The sequence below is a fragment of the Brachyhypopomus gauderio genome, chromosome 19 (genome assembly GCF_052324685.1).
Source record: "Brachyhypopomus gauderio isolate BG-103 chromosome 19, BGAUD_0.2, whole genome shotgun sequence".
NCBI classification, from domain to species: Eukaryota; Metazoa; Chordata; class Actinopteri; order Gymnotiformes; family Hypopomidae; genus Brachyhypopomus; species Brachyhypopomus gauderio.
This window is the reverse complement of record NC_135229.1, coordinates 15,956,514-15,973,557: the sequence shown is the minus strand read 5'-3', so window position 1 is coordinate 15,973,557 and position 17,044 is coordinate 15,956,514. Positions and strand designations below refer to the sequence as shown.

At 46.2% G+C, this 17,044-nt stretch overlaps 1 protein-coding gene and 1 long non-coding RNA gene across 2 annotated transcripts in view; one reads left to right on the top strand and one right to left on the bottom strand.

Moving 5' to 3' along the window:
• Positions 1–17,044, top strand: part of LOC143482796 (myelin basic protein-like) — a 78,446-nt gene that overhangs the window by 56,093 nt on the left and 5,309 nt on the right. The window lies entirely within an intron of this gene.
• On the bottom strand, positions 4,740–7,602 carry LOC143483020 (uncharacterized). The gene is made up of 3 exons (XR_013122361.1): positions 7,530–7,602; positions 6,181–6,283; positions 4,740–5,608 (listed from the first exon to the last, which is right to left on the bottom strand). It is a non-coding gene; the product is annotated as an uncharacterized LOC143483020 (long non-coding RNA).

Genomic DNA, 17,044 nt, shown 5'->3' with positions numbered 1-17,044 from the left:
CCAGCCACTCTCATATCCTCTACCACTGCATCCATAAACCTCCTCTTAGTTCTACCTCTCCTCCTCTTGTATTAAACAAAAGTGCTTTTCTCAAAAACATTCTTCTGGAAATAACTGGATTTCTTGTGTAGTAACAGGAGAGGTGTGTGCATTAAGAGTTTGGTATAAATTTTCTCAAACTGAACAATAACTTGCTGCACTAGGCGATTGTTGCCTAGTTTTGTTAGATGACAGCAGAACCTAATGGAGCAGCTCAGGGTAGAGGTCTGCACTCCCGCGGTAATCCCACGGGTCCCGCGGGACCTGACAGAATATCTTGCGGCGTGGGACAGAATTTAATTGTTATTGGCGGGAGCGGGAGTTGAATTAGTCCAGGCGATGCGGGAGCGCGACCACATATACATGTAGAAAAATCCCGCAAATTAATAGTCTAGAAAATTATAATAATAACAACGCAATGATTTCCATGCATAAGGAACAGGACAAAAACAACTAATCATTCAGTAACTAAGCAATAAACTAATTCAAAATATTGGCTAAGCAACTGATCACGTGAACATGAAGTGTGCGTCATTTTGTCATTTTGATACAGAAATGGCAGAGACTGTAGACCAGGGGTCGGCAACCTTTGAGACATGGAGTGCCAACTTTAACATGTCCAGTCAATGAGTGTGCCACTATGGCGGCGAGTTTAAATTGTTGACCGAGGAGGGGGGGGGTGTAAATCGAAACAAAGTATTATATCGCGATCGATCGCCAAGTTTAAACGCCTCCGCCGTTAGCGTGAGGTGTGCGTGCGGAGTCGCGCGCTACGGTCACTCGCGAAAGTATAATCCATTAATATAATAATTTATATTAAAATATATATTTTTGCTGATGCTGGTCCAGCGTGTCGCGTGCCAGTGATTATGCCTCGGTGTGCCAATGGTGGCACGCGTGCCATAGGTTGCCGACCCCTGCTGTAGACGGTCAACCAGTTTCAGCTGTGGAAAATTCTATTAAAACAGGCGAATACACCACAATTAAGCCAACTACAGGAAAGTCTGATGTATGGAAGTCATATTCCATTGTAATTAATGGAGATGGAAATCGGCTTGTTGTGATACATGTCAGAAAGTGTTGGTGTACGTCACCTAACGGGATGTGTTTGGACTGTGATAAGAAATGGGACAGCGCGATCAATCACTATATTGATGTTTTAATAAATACATAAGAAAATTTCAAGTACTAAATCTAATTAATTCAATTCATATTAGGATTGCGGGCGGGGGCGACAGAAATGTGTATGTGGTGGGCGGGTGCGGGATTAAAACAAGCGATTTTTTGGCCGGTGCGGGCGGTAGCGGGATTAAAACAAGCAGGTGCGGGCGGGAGCGGGATTAAAACAAGCGATTTTTTCTACATCATCAAATTGCACACCCGGAGAGCCAACCGCAGTTTTAGACCTGCAGTTTTAGACCTGCAGTTCTAGACGTGCCGTAGTTTTAGATGTATGTAACGTAATATCCAGATAGTGTTTTAGTATGTCGCGGGAGCAGATGGAAGAATGATATTTATAAGCAACAATAATATATGATAGATATATGATAATGTCTGAAGGTCACTTTTGGGTTATCGTAATGTTTATGTCATGAAGGATGAATCTGGCAAGTGTTAGTGTGTCTTGGTTCGTTAGTTCTGGCTACTTTTATGGCTACTTAGTAGCTACTTTGATTAAATTTGAAACAACTTAAAGGAAGGAAATTAGCACTTACTACGCTACTATTAATACTAAAAGTAGTAAGCAAGCTAAAGTAGCATTTCCCCATCATTATTAACCCATAAGAACCCAGACTATGTTCTGAATATTGATACAATTGAGCATATTAATATATGATACACATATATTTAGTCTGCTAAATGCCATAAATGTAAATGTAAATATGATCGGTCTGAAGGTCATTTTTGTGTTATCGTAATGTTTATGTCATGAAGGATGAATCTGGCTAGCGTTAGTGTGTCTTAGTTCGTTAGTTCTGGCTACCTTTATGACTACTTTGTAGCTACTTCGACTTTGAGAGAAATGCTAGTCCTGCGAACGTAAATTTTTGCCGGGGGGGGGGGGGGGGGGGTGGTGGCGAACGTAAAATGGACAAAAATTAGTATTATATTGCGATCGATCGGTCGCCAGTGTTTGCGCCAGAGCGAACTGGTAACTAATTGAATCATAGATATGGATCAGAGGTAAATAAACTAGATTTTTTTTCGGCGTGAGAAATCGGATGTGTGGCGTGTGAGCGAAAAACCCCAAGTATCACATAATATTTGCTAGTTGCATGCCAATGAAGGTATACGAGTAAAATAAATCACTCCTAACATTCTGGAAACGTATGCTTACTTACTGAAAGCATCCTGACATTATGCAATTTTTGCTGATTTTTAATACAAAATAGCCTATGCCAGTAATCCAGTAGTTTAATTAAAAATAAAATATCTTCAGGAGACAAGCTGTGTGTGTAAATGACAAAATTAATCCAAACTCCCTAAAAGAACAGGGAAAATGAGGCGTACTACTTCTATTTAAATACAAAATGTGGTGTACATTATCGTTTAAAACTTGTCAAATGTTAGAGATTTGGCTAAAACAATTGAGAATCAATGGGCATATTTAACAAATAAACTCTTTATACAATGGATTATTACAATATACAAGCCCCTGAGCCTACGGCATGCATTGGAACTGCTGGTCTAGAACTGCAGTTGGCTGTCGTTAGCTACATTCCGAGCCACTAGGTGGCGCATGGCTAAAACTACAGCACGTCTAGAACTGCAGGTCTAAAACTGCAGGTCTAGAACTGCAGTTGGCTCTCCAGCTGTGCAATTGGATGCATCTCGATTTTTTGGCGGGAGCGGGCGGGAGCGGGTCTAAAACAAGCGGGAGCGGGATTAAAAAAGCAGTCCCACGCAGACCTCTAGCTCAGGGCTCCTGCATCCTGACAGTACACATAAAACACGTCCCTAGCAGCGCAGGCACTGACCACACTGGGTTAGGGTTGACCACACTGCACTACAGGCACTGACCACACTGCACTACAGGCACTGACCACCTGGGTTTGGGTTAGGGTTGACCACACTGCACTACAGGCACTGACCACACTGCACTACAGGCACTGACCACACTGGGTTAGGGTTGACCACACTGCACTACAGGCACTGACCACACTGCACTACAGGCACTGACCACACTGCACTACAGGCACTGACCACCTGGGTTAGGGTTGACCACACTGCACTACAGGAACTGACCACACTGCACTACAGGCACTGACCACACTGGGTTAGGGTTGACCACACTGCACTACAGGCACTGACCACACTGGGTTAGGGTTGACCACACTGCACTACAGGAACTGACCACACTGGGTTAGGGTTAGGGTTGACCACACTGCACTACAGGAACTGACCACACTGCACTACAGGCACTGACCACACTGCACTACAGGCACTGACCACACTGCACTACAGGCACTGACCACACTGCACTACAGGCACTGACCACCTGGGTTAGGGTTGACCACACTGCACTACAGGCACTGACCACCTGGGTTAGGGTTGACCACACTGCACTACAGGCACTGACCACACTGGGTTAGGGTTGACCACACTGCACTACAGGCACTGACCACACTGCACTACAGGAACTGACCACACTGCACTACAGGCACTGACCACACTGGGTTAGGGTTAGGGTTGACCACACTGCACTACAGGCACTGACCACACTGCACTACAGGAACTGACCACACTGCACTACAGGCACTGACCACACTGGGTTAGGGTTAGGGTTGACCACACTGCACTACAGGCACTGACCACACTGCACTACAGGCACTGACCACACTGCACTACAGGAACTGACCACACTGCACTACAGGCACTGACCGCACTGGGTTAGGGTTAGGGTTGACCACACTGCACTACAGGCACTGACCACACTGCACTACAGGAACTGACCACACTGGGTTAGGGTTGACCACACTGCACTACAGGCACTGACCACACTGGGTTAGGGTTAGGGTTGACCACATTGCACTACAGGCACTGACCACACTGGGTTAGGGTTAGGGTTGACCACACTGCACTACAGGCACTGACCACACTGCACTACAGGCACTGACCACACTGGGTTAGGGTTAGGGTTGACCACACTGCACTACAGGCACTGACCACACTGGGTTAGGGTTAGGGTTGACCACACTGCACTACAGGCACTGACCACACTGGGTTAGGGTTAGGGTTGACCACACTGCACTACAGGTGCTGATGGTACGAGCTAAGGTTAGAGCTGGATGTTTCTGTTCAACTGTGAGCTGAGAGATGAAGCCTGCACAGCATTCAGAAAGAACTGACAAACTCATTCAAATAACAGGTCATATTCAAATAGCAGTTGAATGTAGAACTGATTCGCTCGAATGAATGACATGAACCCAAGATTAACTCAGTGGGACCCACACCCAGCCACATTCTGCACAGTCAATCAATCAGTCAATCAATTTTTATTTATATAGCACTTTTTACAACAGTTGTTGTCACAAAGCAGCTTTACAAGTGTCCATGTTTGCAGTAAAGCACAGTAAAATTTGCAGTAGCCTGCATAGCTGAATCGGACCACTATTTGCACTGTTTGTTCAATAATTAATAAAAGAACTAATAAATATTGGCCACGTCTAAAGGAAGTGACCTTTCCAGTGATTAGAACAAGTACTTGCAATACTAACAGCTGATCAAAAAAAGAAGAGTGCCCTCACTGGCTTGGTACTCACCCTAGTTTTACAAGAGCAGTTTGATAACTGACTGGCTACCCAGAGTGAATGTAGTAAATTGTGATGCTGCAGGCGTCATGGAGCAAAGAGGTAGACGCAAATGCTGAGAGGAGAGAGATTTAATAAAGGATAAACCAAAATCAGTATTAAATAAGCAGGCTTGGGTTAAATCAGTCAACGAGTTAAATAAAGACATCTTCCAACATGTAACTAAGGCTCAGACACAATACAACAAAGACAAAACTGGCTAAACTCACATGGACAAAAGGGCTGTGACACAGAAACAATGAACAGCACTGACTTGACCAAACAAATGGCATAAATACACCAAACAAAACAACACCTGAACACACCTGAACACGCTAACAAGGGGCAATGGTACAAAACACAAGGAGGGACCAACACTAACATCAAGTCAAGTCAAATTTATTTATATAGCACTTTTTACAACACATGTTGTCACAAAGCAGCTTTACAATTGTATGGGTCCAGTTCCCTAAGTGAGCGACAGTGGCGAGGAAAAACTCCCTATGATGGTGGGGATTAGGAAGAAACTCGGGAGGACCAAGCTAGCCCGCTAGCAGAAGTCTGTATTTGTAGTCCAAATGTAGTTCTATAGTTATAGTTGTAGTTCTAGTTATCAGCCCAAGTAGTCACAGTCCCTTCAGTGCAGATGGAGAGTCACAGGTAGGTGTTGGCATCAGCACGTCCTCTTGTGGCAATGGCACATCCAACCCCATCATCAGTACATCCACCAGCAAGCCAGACCATCTCCCAGGTGCTTTTAGGTGCTTGGATGTAATCGTCTTAGGTAGAAGCATGCAAAAAGATAGACAGTACAGGTTGAGTGTGTGGACATCAATTTAAACCACCATTGATTTAATTAAACGTACATAGCTCACGTGCCAGTGATTAGCATGTGGCTCCGGCAGACTAATCTATAGCAGCATAACTAAAGGGGTTCAGAGGTGACCACAGTCATGAGGGCTCACTGAGACATTGCTTTCCAGTCAAGTCATTGTCACAACTAGAGTCACAACACAGCATCAACATATCAGTCTCAACATCTGGGGCCCCCCGAGCCCAACACCTTCACATGTAGAATATTAACTGAAGGCTTGATTAAATAGGTGAGTCTTAAGTCTACATATAAAGATTGGAACTGTGTCAAAATCTCGGATCACATGGCTACATAAACATGGCTACATAAACTGACAGATGGGGGCAGGGCTAAATAAAAATATCCTCATTCACAAAATTCAAAGTTCAATAGTCTCTGGCAGATGTTACATGTGCAAAATGCAGTTTGTTAGAGATACAACGTTAATGCAGAATGTACATCCAGTTTATTAAGGTAATTGCTTGGACATGATGCTACCTGCTAACAGCACTCGGTGTATGGTGCGCGGGCTTTAACAGGCCAGTGGTGGGATGACTCATAGTACCATCAACACCCAACCAACGAGGCTTCAGGTCTGTGGCTGTGAGGTGGAGATGATCAGAATTGTCTGTCTGCACCACTCTGGGGCGTAAATCCATCTCACAAAAATTGAATTTAGGAGTGAGCTACGTGCTGACATACATTTTCATGCTGTTTGGCTGAATTGAAGGAAATTGGATGAAAAATGTAAACAGCCTCATATCAGCCATAATCCATTTTTTGCTTCTCCCACATGTGAGCATTTAGGATTAAATCTGAATAACATTACAACAATGACACAACCTTCTCTTAGCAGAACAGAGAGAGTGCAGAGTATGGGATTATATATCTGCCTGCAGTCATTACAGGCAGTGATGACCCAATACACACACACACACACACACTCACTCATACACTAATACACACACACACACACACTCACTCATACACTAATACACACACACACACACACACACACACACTCACTCATACACTAATACACACACACACACTCACTCATACACTAATACACACACACACACACACACTCACTCATACACTAATACACACACACACACACACACTCACTCATACACTAATACACACACACACTCACTCATACACTAATACACACACACACACACACTCACTCATACACTAATACACACACACACACACTCACTCATACACTAATTCACACAGACACACACACATACACAAGCACACACATATACACAGACATGCACACGTATACACACACTCACACACATATACACACACACTCATACACACACACCGCATGCACACACTCACACGTACACACATACAGGGGTTGGACAATGAGACATACACCTGGTTGTAGACCACAATAATGTATTAGTATGGAGTAAGGCCTCCTTTTGCATCACAAAGACGTGATATCTTGGTCACAGATGCACCAACAAGACGTGCACCAACAATTTGTTCTCTTTTGAACTCTGGTATGTCACCCATAATGTTGTGTACATTACAATATTTTGAGCTGTGCTCTTACCCTGCTAATTGGACCTTCACACACAGCTCTTACTGGTGCAATGTGCAATTAATGAAGATTGGCCACACTGGTCCAATTTAGCCATGAAACCTCCCACACTAAAATGACAGGTGTTTCAGTTTCATTGTCCAACCCCTGCATATACACACACACTCACACAGACACACACACACACACATACACACACACCCTCTCATAGTCTGCATAATTTATTATGTAAGACATTACAACAATAGTAATTTTCAGTTGTAAATTGACACGTTGACACCCTTACCTCATTTTATGTGTGTGTAGCTGTCACTAGCTGGTACAGCTTTGTTGAGTCTCTCTACTGAAGGATTGCATTGTTGAAGTAACGTCTATCATTCCATTCGGTTCCTCCTCCTTCACTGTTGTTCAATGTCTTTTTTCCTCTCCCTCTCTCTCTCTCTCCCTCTCTCCTTCTGTATATACATATATGTAGGATAACAGTACAATAGGGTTACAGTATGGGTTATTGCATTCCTAGCTCCACTTTGACATTCTCACTGTATTGTGATGGTGGTGACTAGTGTATGTTGTTTATAAATTTACAGCCATAAATTTATAGCTTATTCTCTTCTGTCAGCTTCTGTTGGTATCATCTGTAATGTCAAGCACTGTAATGTCAAGCACTGTAGTGTCCTGCACTGTAGTGTCCTGCACTGTAGTGTCCTGCACTGTCATTTGTTTGCACTGCTGTGCAGTTATAATGAAGCATTCTGATTGTAAATCTAATTGTAAAACAGAAGGGTGTTCTGTTTCACCCTCCAGTGAATGATCTCCAGCACTGCAGGGCCTCCCTCTGTCCTCTTGGTGGCGCTGGAGTGTGTGGGGTGCTGTTGGGACTGCTGTGGATGTCTGTGCTCATCAATGGAACAGGGCTCCAGAGTGCCGTGCCTAGTCACTCCACCGAGAGCGCATCAGAATGGGACCAGTGTGCTCCGTGCACTCTTTCATAAACACTAATTGTGTGTGTGCATGTGTGTGTGAGAGAGAGAGATAGAGAGAGGATCTTACTGAATCATTGGATTTGACCATCTGGCAGGACAATCAGTGTAAGTAAGCATGAGCTATGTAGAAGCCCAACACTGTCCTGGGATGTGCCAAGCATTGTCCTAGAAAGCATGGAGGATGGGTTCCCTACGGAGTCTTGGTCCTCCCGAGGTTTCTTCCTATTCCCCACCATCATAGGGAGTTTTTCCTTGCCACTGTCGCCTTTGGCTTGCTCATTAGGGATCTGGACCCATAGTATTGTAAAGCTGCTTTGTGACAACATGTGTTGTGAAAAGCGCTATATAAATAAATTTGACTTTGACTTTGACATCCACACTGACCTGAGATCAGCCTAGTGCTGTCCAGTGAAAGGTTGCCTTGGGAACAGCGGAGTGTTATCCTGAGAAGACACACACACAAACTCATCCACACACACACACACACAAACTCATCCACACACACACAAACAAACACATACACACACACACAAACATCCACACACATACAAACACACACAAACACACTCACACACACACACACACGCACGCACACACACACACAAACTCATCCACACACACAAACACATACACACACACACAAACATCCACACACATACAAACACACACAAACACACTCACACACACACTCACACACGCACACACACACGCACACACACACACAAACTCATCCACACACACACAAACACACACACACACACACAAACATCCACACATACAAACACACACAAACACACTCACACACACACACTCACACACGCACACACACACACACTCACACACGCACACTCACACACACACACACACACACACACACACACACACACACACTCACACACGCACACACTCACACACACACACACACACACACTCACACACACACACACACACACTCACACACACAAACACACACTCTCACACACGCACACACACACACTCACACACACGCACACACACACTCACACACACACTCACACACACACACACACACACACACACTCACACTCACACACGCACACACTCACACACACACACCCCCCCACACACACACACACACAAACACACGCACACACTCACATACACACACACACACTCACACACGCACACACACACACACACACACTCACACACGCACACACACACACACACACACGCTCACACACACACACACACTCACACACACTCACACACACACACACACGCTCACACACACACACACACACACTCACACACACTCACACACACACACACACGCTCACACACACACACACACACGCTCACACACACTCACACACACACACACACACACACACACACCCCACACACACACTCACACACACACACACACACGCACACACACACACACACACGCAGGTGGAGGTGCAGGTGGAGGGGCAGGTGGAGGGGGCTGAGTGGAGGTGCAGGTGGAGGTGCAGGTGGAGGTGCAGGTGGAGGTGCAGGTAGAGGGGCAGGTAGAGGGGCAGGTGGAGGGGGCTGGGTGGAGGTGCAGGTAGAGGGGCAGGTGGAGGGGCAGGTAGAGGGGCAGGTGGAGGGGGCTGGGTGGAGGTGCAGGTGGAGGTGCAGGTAGAGGGGCAGGTGGAGGGGCAGGTGGAGGGGGCTGGGTGGAGGTGCAGGTAGAGGGGCAGGTGGAGGTGCAGGTGGAGGTGCAGGTAGAGGTGCAGGTGGAGGTGCAGGTAGAGGTGCAGGTGGAGGTGCAGGTAGAGGGGCAGGTGGAGGGGCAGGTGGAGGGGGCTGGGTGGAGGTGCAGGTAGAGGGGCAGGTGGAGGTGCAGGTGGAGGGGGCTGGGTGGAGGTGCAGGTGGAGGTGCAGGTAGAGGGGCAGGTGGAGGGGCAGGTGGAGGGGGCTGGGTGGAGGTGCAGGTAGAGGGGCAGGTGGAGGTGCAGGTAGAGGTGCAGGTGGAGGTGCAGGTAGAGGGGCAGGTGGAGGGGCAGGTGGAGGGGGCTGGGTGGAGGTGCAGGTAGAGGGGCAGGTGGAGGGGCAGGTGGAGGGGGCTGGGTGGAGGTGCAGGTAGAGGGGCAGGTGGAGGTGCAGGTGGAGGGGGCTGGGTGGAGGTGCAGGTGGAGGTGCAGGTAGAGGGGCAGGTGGAGGGGCAGGTGGAGTGGGCTGGGTGGAGGTAGTGGTGAATGTGGCTGTGATTATCAATGCACTGAACTCATACCTCTGACCTAAGAGCCAATAGTTAATAAGTGTTTCTCTTAGGAAATTACACCAGGAGCTTTAGACTAAAACACACATGTAAAACACACATGTAATACAGTACAAGATCAACACAGAACACGCTCACACCTGTCACACTAAGAGGGTATTTCAGAAGGCCGATGGGGGTAGCAGGCTGGGGCAGAATGCCGGCTGAGGGCAGCAGAACAGAGAGCAGCTGTCCAGTGTGCAGTGGGAGCCACAGAGAGTCCTTCACCCTGGGTGGGAGAGCGTGGTGTGGGCCACATGCCTGCAGACCTGCCAGACACATGCCTGACATACCACCAGCCCACCAGCACCAAACTGACCCTTATTGTTAGAGAGAGAAGGAGAGAGAGGGGGAGAATGAGAGAGAGTGAGGAAGAGAGAGAGAGAGAGAGAGAGGGGGGGGGGGGGCTGAGGCTCACTCCCACTATTTGCATTCTTTTTCTGTAATTTGTTTGTTACTGTGGGTGTCCTCCATTTGTTGCTACACTTTTCAACTTCCTCTCGAGTTTGTCCTGATAATGTTTTTGTACAGCCAACAAACTACAATATAAAAACTGCCACAAAAAGAAGAGCAGGAGGAAGTTTTAAAATGTTCAATCAGACTGGAGATTTAATCAAAACTAAATTCAGCCTTTCTACAGTTTACTAATTAGAACAAAGAGAAAATAAGCATCCCAGAGTAGTGCAGGTGGTAACAAAGCTCTCTATTTTACAGTAAACATGATGGGAACAGTAATAGCAATGCAATAACCACAGAAACACTGGACATTCATTTACCAAACACAGTCTGAAAGTTCTGTGGGTAGCAAACGTTTGAAGCAATTTGGCATTTGTGCAGGTTTCTCAAGTGCACACACAACTTTATGCAGAAAGACTTAAATCAGATCCAAGACATAAGTATATGAGAGACAGACAACAAAAACCCACAAAACTAACTTGAAAAAGCAGTTATATACATATGCAAATTATAATTAAATGAGTTCTGGCTAGTGATGACTAGATGGGTGGATGTTGAGAGATGGGCTGGAGAGTGGAGGGGTAGAGGGGTGGAGGGGTGGAGGAGTAGAGGGGTGGAGGGGTGGAGGAGTAGAAGGGTGGAGGAGTAGAGGGGTGGAGGGGTGGAGGAGTAGAGGGGTGGAGGGGTAGAAGGGTGGAGGGGTGGAGGAGTAGAAGGGTGGAGGGGTGGAGGAGTAGAAGGGTGGAGGGGTAGAAGGGTGGAGGGGTGGAGGAGTAGAAGGGTGGAGGGGTGGAGGAGTAGAAGGGTAGAGGGGTGGAGGAGTAGAGGGGTGGAGTCGTGGAGGAGTAGAAGGGTGGAGGGGTGGAGGAGTAGAGGGGTAGAGGGGTAGAAGGGTGGAGGAGTAGAAGGGTGGAGGGGTGGAGGAGTAGAAGGGTAGAGGGGTGGAGGAGTAGAGGGGTGGGGGGGTGGAGGAGTAGAGGGGTGGAGGAGTAGAGGGGTAGAAGGGTGGAGGAGTAGAGGGGTGGAGGAATGGAGGGGTGGAGGAGTGGAGGAGTAGAAGGGTGGAGGGGTGGAGGAGTAGAAGGGTGGAGGGGTGGAGGAGTAGAGGGGTGGAGGAGTAGAAGGGTGGAGGGGTGGAGGAGTAGAAGGGTGGAGGGGTGGAGGAGTAGAAGGGTGGAGGGGTGGAGGAGTAGAGGGGTGGAGGAGTGGAGGGGTGGAGGGGTATCTTTCACTCACTTACTAGTCTTTTCATCTCCAGGGAACTCGGGGCCTTTTTACCACTTAAAATGCCAAAGAACTTTTGGAAGAAAAGGAAATTTGTCAGGTGCACAAAATGACCAATCACAAGCCTGCTATTTTAGTCTTGATGGAGTCATGACATAAGCGTGTTTCCAGGCCAATGAAGCCTTCACGGTTTTGTAGCACTTCTCCATAGTATCCACCAGCAGTTGGGTAAAACCCAGGAAATCAGCCACATACAATATCAGCATCAGTCTGTAACATTTTTCCCAGTGTAAGCCATAGCTATGCTTTTGTCTGTGAGGTTGTTCTCTGCATCTTCTATAACTGATAGATGCGGAGACACAACCAACAAAATTGAATGACTCAGAAACCCTGTTGGACATTCACAGGTGTAAAGGTTTCCTTATAGCCCACTGGTAAACAAGCAATAATGTCTCTCTTATTGATAACTGCTTTAAACAAAATTCTTGAATTATTTCTTATATGACATCCCATGGACATCACAAACCTTTTGCAGTAGACGTACGTAATCTTACTGTATGTACTTTATAGTACAGGGGTGGGTTTCCCGATATCGATCTTAGAAAGTTACGAAAAACTTTTAAGAAAGACGTAACTTTAAGAATGCCAAATTTACGAGTGTTTCTCAAAAGCCTTCGTAGTCTCCAAATTTACGAACAAGTTCTAAGTAGTTCTTTAGATATCAGCCTCTGCATCTGCACTGCAAAAGTTAGTCAAAAACCGAACCACACAAAAGTATCATTGGCAAAATGACATTCATAAAAACTAACAACTAATAAATGTTGAAATTTCAAGTATAAGAAAAAAATGAGTAGAACATAAATTATTACCTTTGCAATTCTGACCGATCACAGGCTTTTATCAAGGCTATAAATAGGGCACACAATTAACCTTTCACACATTATTCAAAACCATGGCAAACAAGCAGAGCAAATTAAACTTTTTGTCGAGTGAACTGAGCCAAAAACAAAAGTAGACTGTTTTCAAAAGCTCGAGGAAGTTCCTCAAAATCAGAAAAAAAACAAAACAAAAATGGAACGATATTGCCAAGAATATCAGTGCATGTTAAGAGATCAGACATGGCATGTGGCATGACTTTTTTAGTCAAGTCAAAAATAAGGGGACAGAACTCAGAAAGAAGAAGGATAAGACTGATGGAAGTCAAATGTCCACAAGTGCCCTAACTGATGGAGTATATAGCTTCAGAGTGGATACTCACTGTCAGCTAGTACATGTCCACCATCAAATGCACCGTCCCTAGCCATCTGACACACTCCAGAATTGGCCCAGATGAAGGAGTCATGAGTACTCCCAGACCACTTGGCCACAATGTCCGTAAAGAGGCCTTGGTGGTTGTGTATTACTTGTATATTCAAAGCAGAGAAGCCTAGAAGCCTTTATGGCAGATGTAGATTGGGCTCAAGAGGCTGGGAGTGTGTGTGGGGATCAGCGTGCCATCCACTCCACCTACAACTCCAGGAATGTTTACAATTGCATTTATTTACAATATATTATATATATTGCTGCATGGCAAAGCAATGCTTTAGTAACAGCATGCACACATTTAGATACGTCAGCTTTGCTTAGTCTGTGGGCATCACCAATAGTCTGCAGAAACCCACCTGTGGCATAAAATTGGAAGGTTGTCAGTAACTGCACCGTGGGGCTAAGGGCAAAATTCTGCATTGAGGCGAACTACATGGCTTCGTGGATTACGTCGTCTTCTTAAATTATGTCTTCTATTCAAAGCCAATACTCTTTGAAGAGTTGCCATGTTCATCACTTTTTAAAGATGTCAGTAGTCCATGTGAAATAAAGGAGCTTCCCCTGATGTGACAATGTCATGGGAGACTCTCACTCTCTCTATCTCTTTCCCTCTCTTCCTCACTTAGTGAAGTGTGTTCTGTTCTCATGATTGTTCTTTCATCCCCTTGCCTTCTCTTCCTCCTCTATCTATGTCTTCGTCTGTGGCTGTGACAGTGCTGGTGTGAGCTGTGTTCTTCGTCTGTGGCTGTGGCAGTGCTGGTGTGAGCTGTGTTCTTCGTCTGTGGCTGTGACAGTGCTGGTGTGAGCTGTGTTCTTCGCCTGTGGCTGTGACAGTGCTGGTGTGAGCTGTGTTCTTCGTCTGTGGCTGTGACAGTGCTGGTGTGAGCTGTGTTCTTTGTCTGTGGCTGTGACAGTGCTGGTGTGAGCTGTGTTCTTCGTCTGTGGCTGTGACAGTGCTGGTGTGAGCTGTGTTCTTCGTCTGTGGCTGTGACAGTGCTGGTGTGAGCTGTGTTCTTCGTCTGTGGCTGTGACAGTGCTGGTGTGAGCTGTGTTCTTCGTCTGTGGCTGTGACAGTGCTGGTGTGAGCTGTGTTCTTCGTCTGTGGCTGTGACAGTGCTGGTGTGAGCTGTGTTCTTCGCCTGTGGCTGTGACAGTGCTGGTGTGAGCTGTGTTCTTCGTCTGTGGCTGTGACAGTGCTGGTGTGAGCTGTGTTCTTCGCCTGTGGCTGTGACAGTGCTGGTGTGAGCTGTGTTCTTCGTCTGTGGCTGTGACAGTGCTGGTGTGAGCTGTGTTCTTCGCCTGTGGCTGTGACAGTGCTGGTGTGAGCTGTGTTCTTCATCTGTGGCTGTGACAGTGCTGGTGTGAGCTGTGTTCTTCGCCTGTGGCTGTGACAGTGCTGGTGTGAGCTGTGTTCTTTGTCTGTGGCTGTGACAGTGCTGGTGTGAGCTGTGTTCTTCGTCTGTGGCTGTGACAGTGCTGGTGTGAGCTGTGTTGTTCGTCTGTGGCTGTGACAGTGCTGGTGTGAGCTGTGTTCTTCGTCTGTGGCTGTGACAGTGCTGGTGTGAGTTGTGTTCTTTGTCTGTGGCTGTGACAGTGCTGGTGTGAGCTGTGTTCTTCGTCTGTGGCTGTGACAGTGCTGGTGTGAGCTGTGTTCTTCGCCTGTGGCTGTGACAGTGCTGGTGTGAGCTGTGTTCTTCGTCTGTGGCTGTGACAGTGCTGGTGTGAGCTGTGTTCTTCGCCTGTGGCTGTGACAGTGCTGGTGTGAGCTGTGTTCTTCGCCTGTGGCTGTGACAGTGCTGGTGTGAGCTGTGTTCTTCGTCTGTGGCTGTGACAGTGCTGGTGTGAGCTGTGTTCTTCGTCTGTGGATGTGACAGTGCTGGTGTGAGCTGTGTTCTTCGTCTGTGGATGTGACAGTGCTGGTGTGAGCTGTGTTCTTCGTCTGTGGCTGTGACAGTGCTGGTGTGAGCTGTGTTCTTCGTCTGTGGCTGTGACAGTGCTGGTGTAAGCTGTGTTCTTCGTCTGTGGCTGTGACAGTGCTGGTGTGAGCTGTGTTCTTCGTCTGTGGCTGTGACAGTGCTGGTGTGAGCTGTGTTCTGCAGTCATTCTCAGCAGGCTGAGTTTGGCTCTTCTCTCTCTACCATAGATCACTGATTATTTTACCATGGTAAAAATTAAGATGAGATTTCCATCACAAAATACACTGATATTGAGTTGTATTTATCAAACACAAGTCTGGGTGGAATATGAATCAAATGATATCTTAATATGATTAATTGAACAAATTCATTGAATATGAATCAAATGAAACCTTAATATGATTCACTAAATATTACTCATATTAAACCTTAATATTATTCATGGAGAATGAATCATATTAAGCCTGTTGAGCTTTAGTACTGACTTCTGTAGATGTCTTTCCTAGACCCATTAGACACATACCACACATTAAGACTGTATTCTTTATCCTTAGACTTGACACAGTATAAAACTGCCTGGTCTAAAATTAGCGTTGATGCTAGGTTTCTGTCCTGATACAGCTGCTGTGGAGAATTGCTTAACTTCTGTTGTAGCACCTGTCTAAACTGATTTAGTCTGTCTGTTCTGGTATGAATGAGGTTTTGGAATAGTCAGACCTTTACCATGGTGTTCACAGTGGATACTGTACAGATAGCCATTGATAGCCACTGATAACCACTGATAGCTACTGGTTTGGCTATCAAACATTTTTCTACCCAGCAAGGACTGAAAATGTTTCACCATGATAATCCTTTTATCCAATATCCAATCCAGATATTTTTTATATTTTGCACAAACCAGATGAGGATCACAGCGTAGTTTCTAGATTACGTTTGACATTATTTACAGTAGATTTGACTCTGTGTGACGACATTCCATGTCAATAGGACACTGTCAGTCAGATTCAGCAGTATGCACTTCAAAGTCACGTGATCATATGTCGCACAAGAAGTTTGAGCATCAGTAGAAGTCACACCTTCTGCCTTCACACCCTCTTACATGTTTGGCATAATAACATTAGTCATGTGTGTCAGGGCACTAGCAAAAATGAGTCATCCACTTTACTAAACGATAAAATGCAAAGAAAAAAATGACCCGTAGGTACTGGAACTGTCAGACGGTGAACAGGGTCGAAACACAGCTGACTGACCCCATGTTACCAGACAAAACTCAGTCTAACATTTAACAGAAAAGAGGGCAAACAGAGAATAAAGCAGGTAACATCAACAGTGGAGAGAACAGAGTTGATGGAGGTCAGGGTGACAGAGGTCAGGGTGATGGAGGTTAGACAGAACACACCACCTCATACTTTTGTGGTCACCGACATCTGAAACAACCTGCCGATTGATATTGACATCCATGATTGCCTGGCAGCCACACCCGGCCTGCTACAACTACCTCAAGCAGAAAAGTGGCACCATGGAAAGAGTTTAGCATCCATAATTACAGGAGTTATTCCAGCTACACTGCTCCCTTTGTTAAGCTGGAATAACAGTGCCATCCATACAATGGGCCTCTGTTATAAAAATATTAGCATGCAGATTCTCGGTT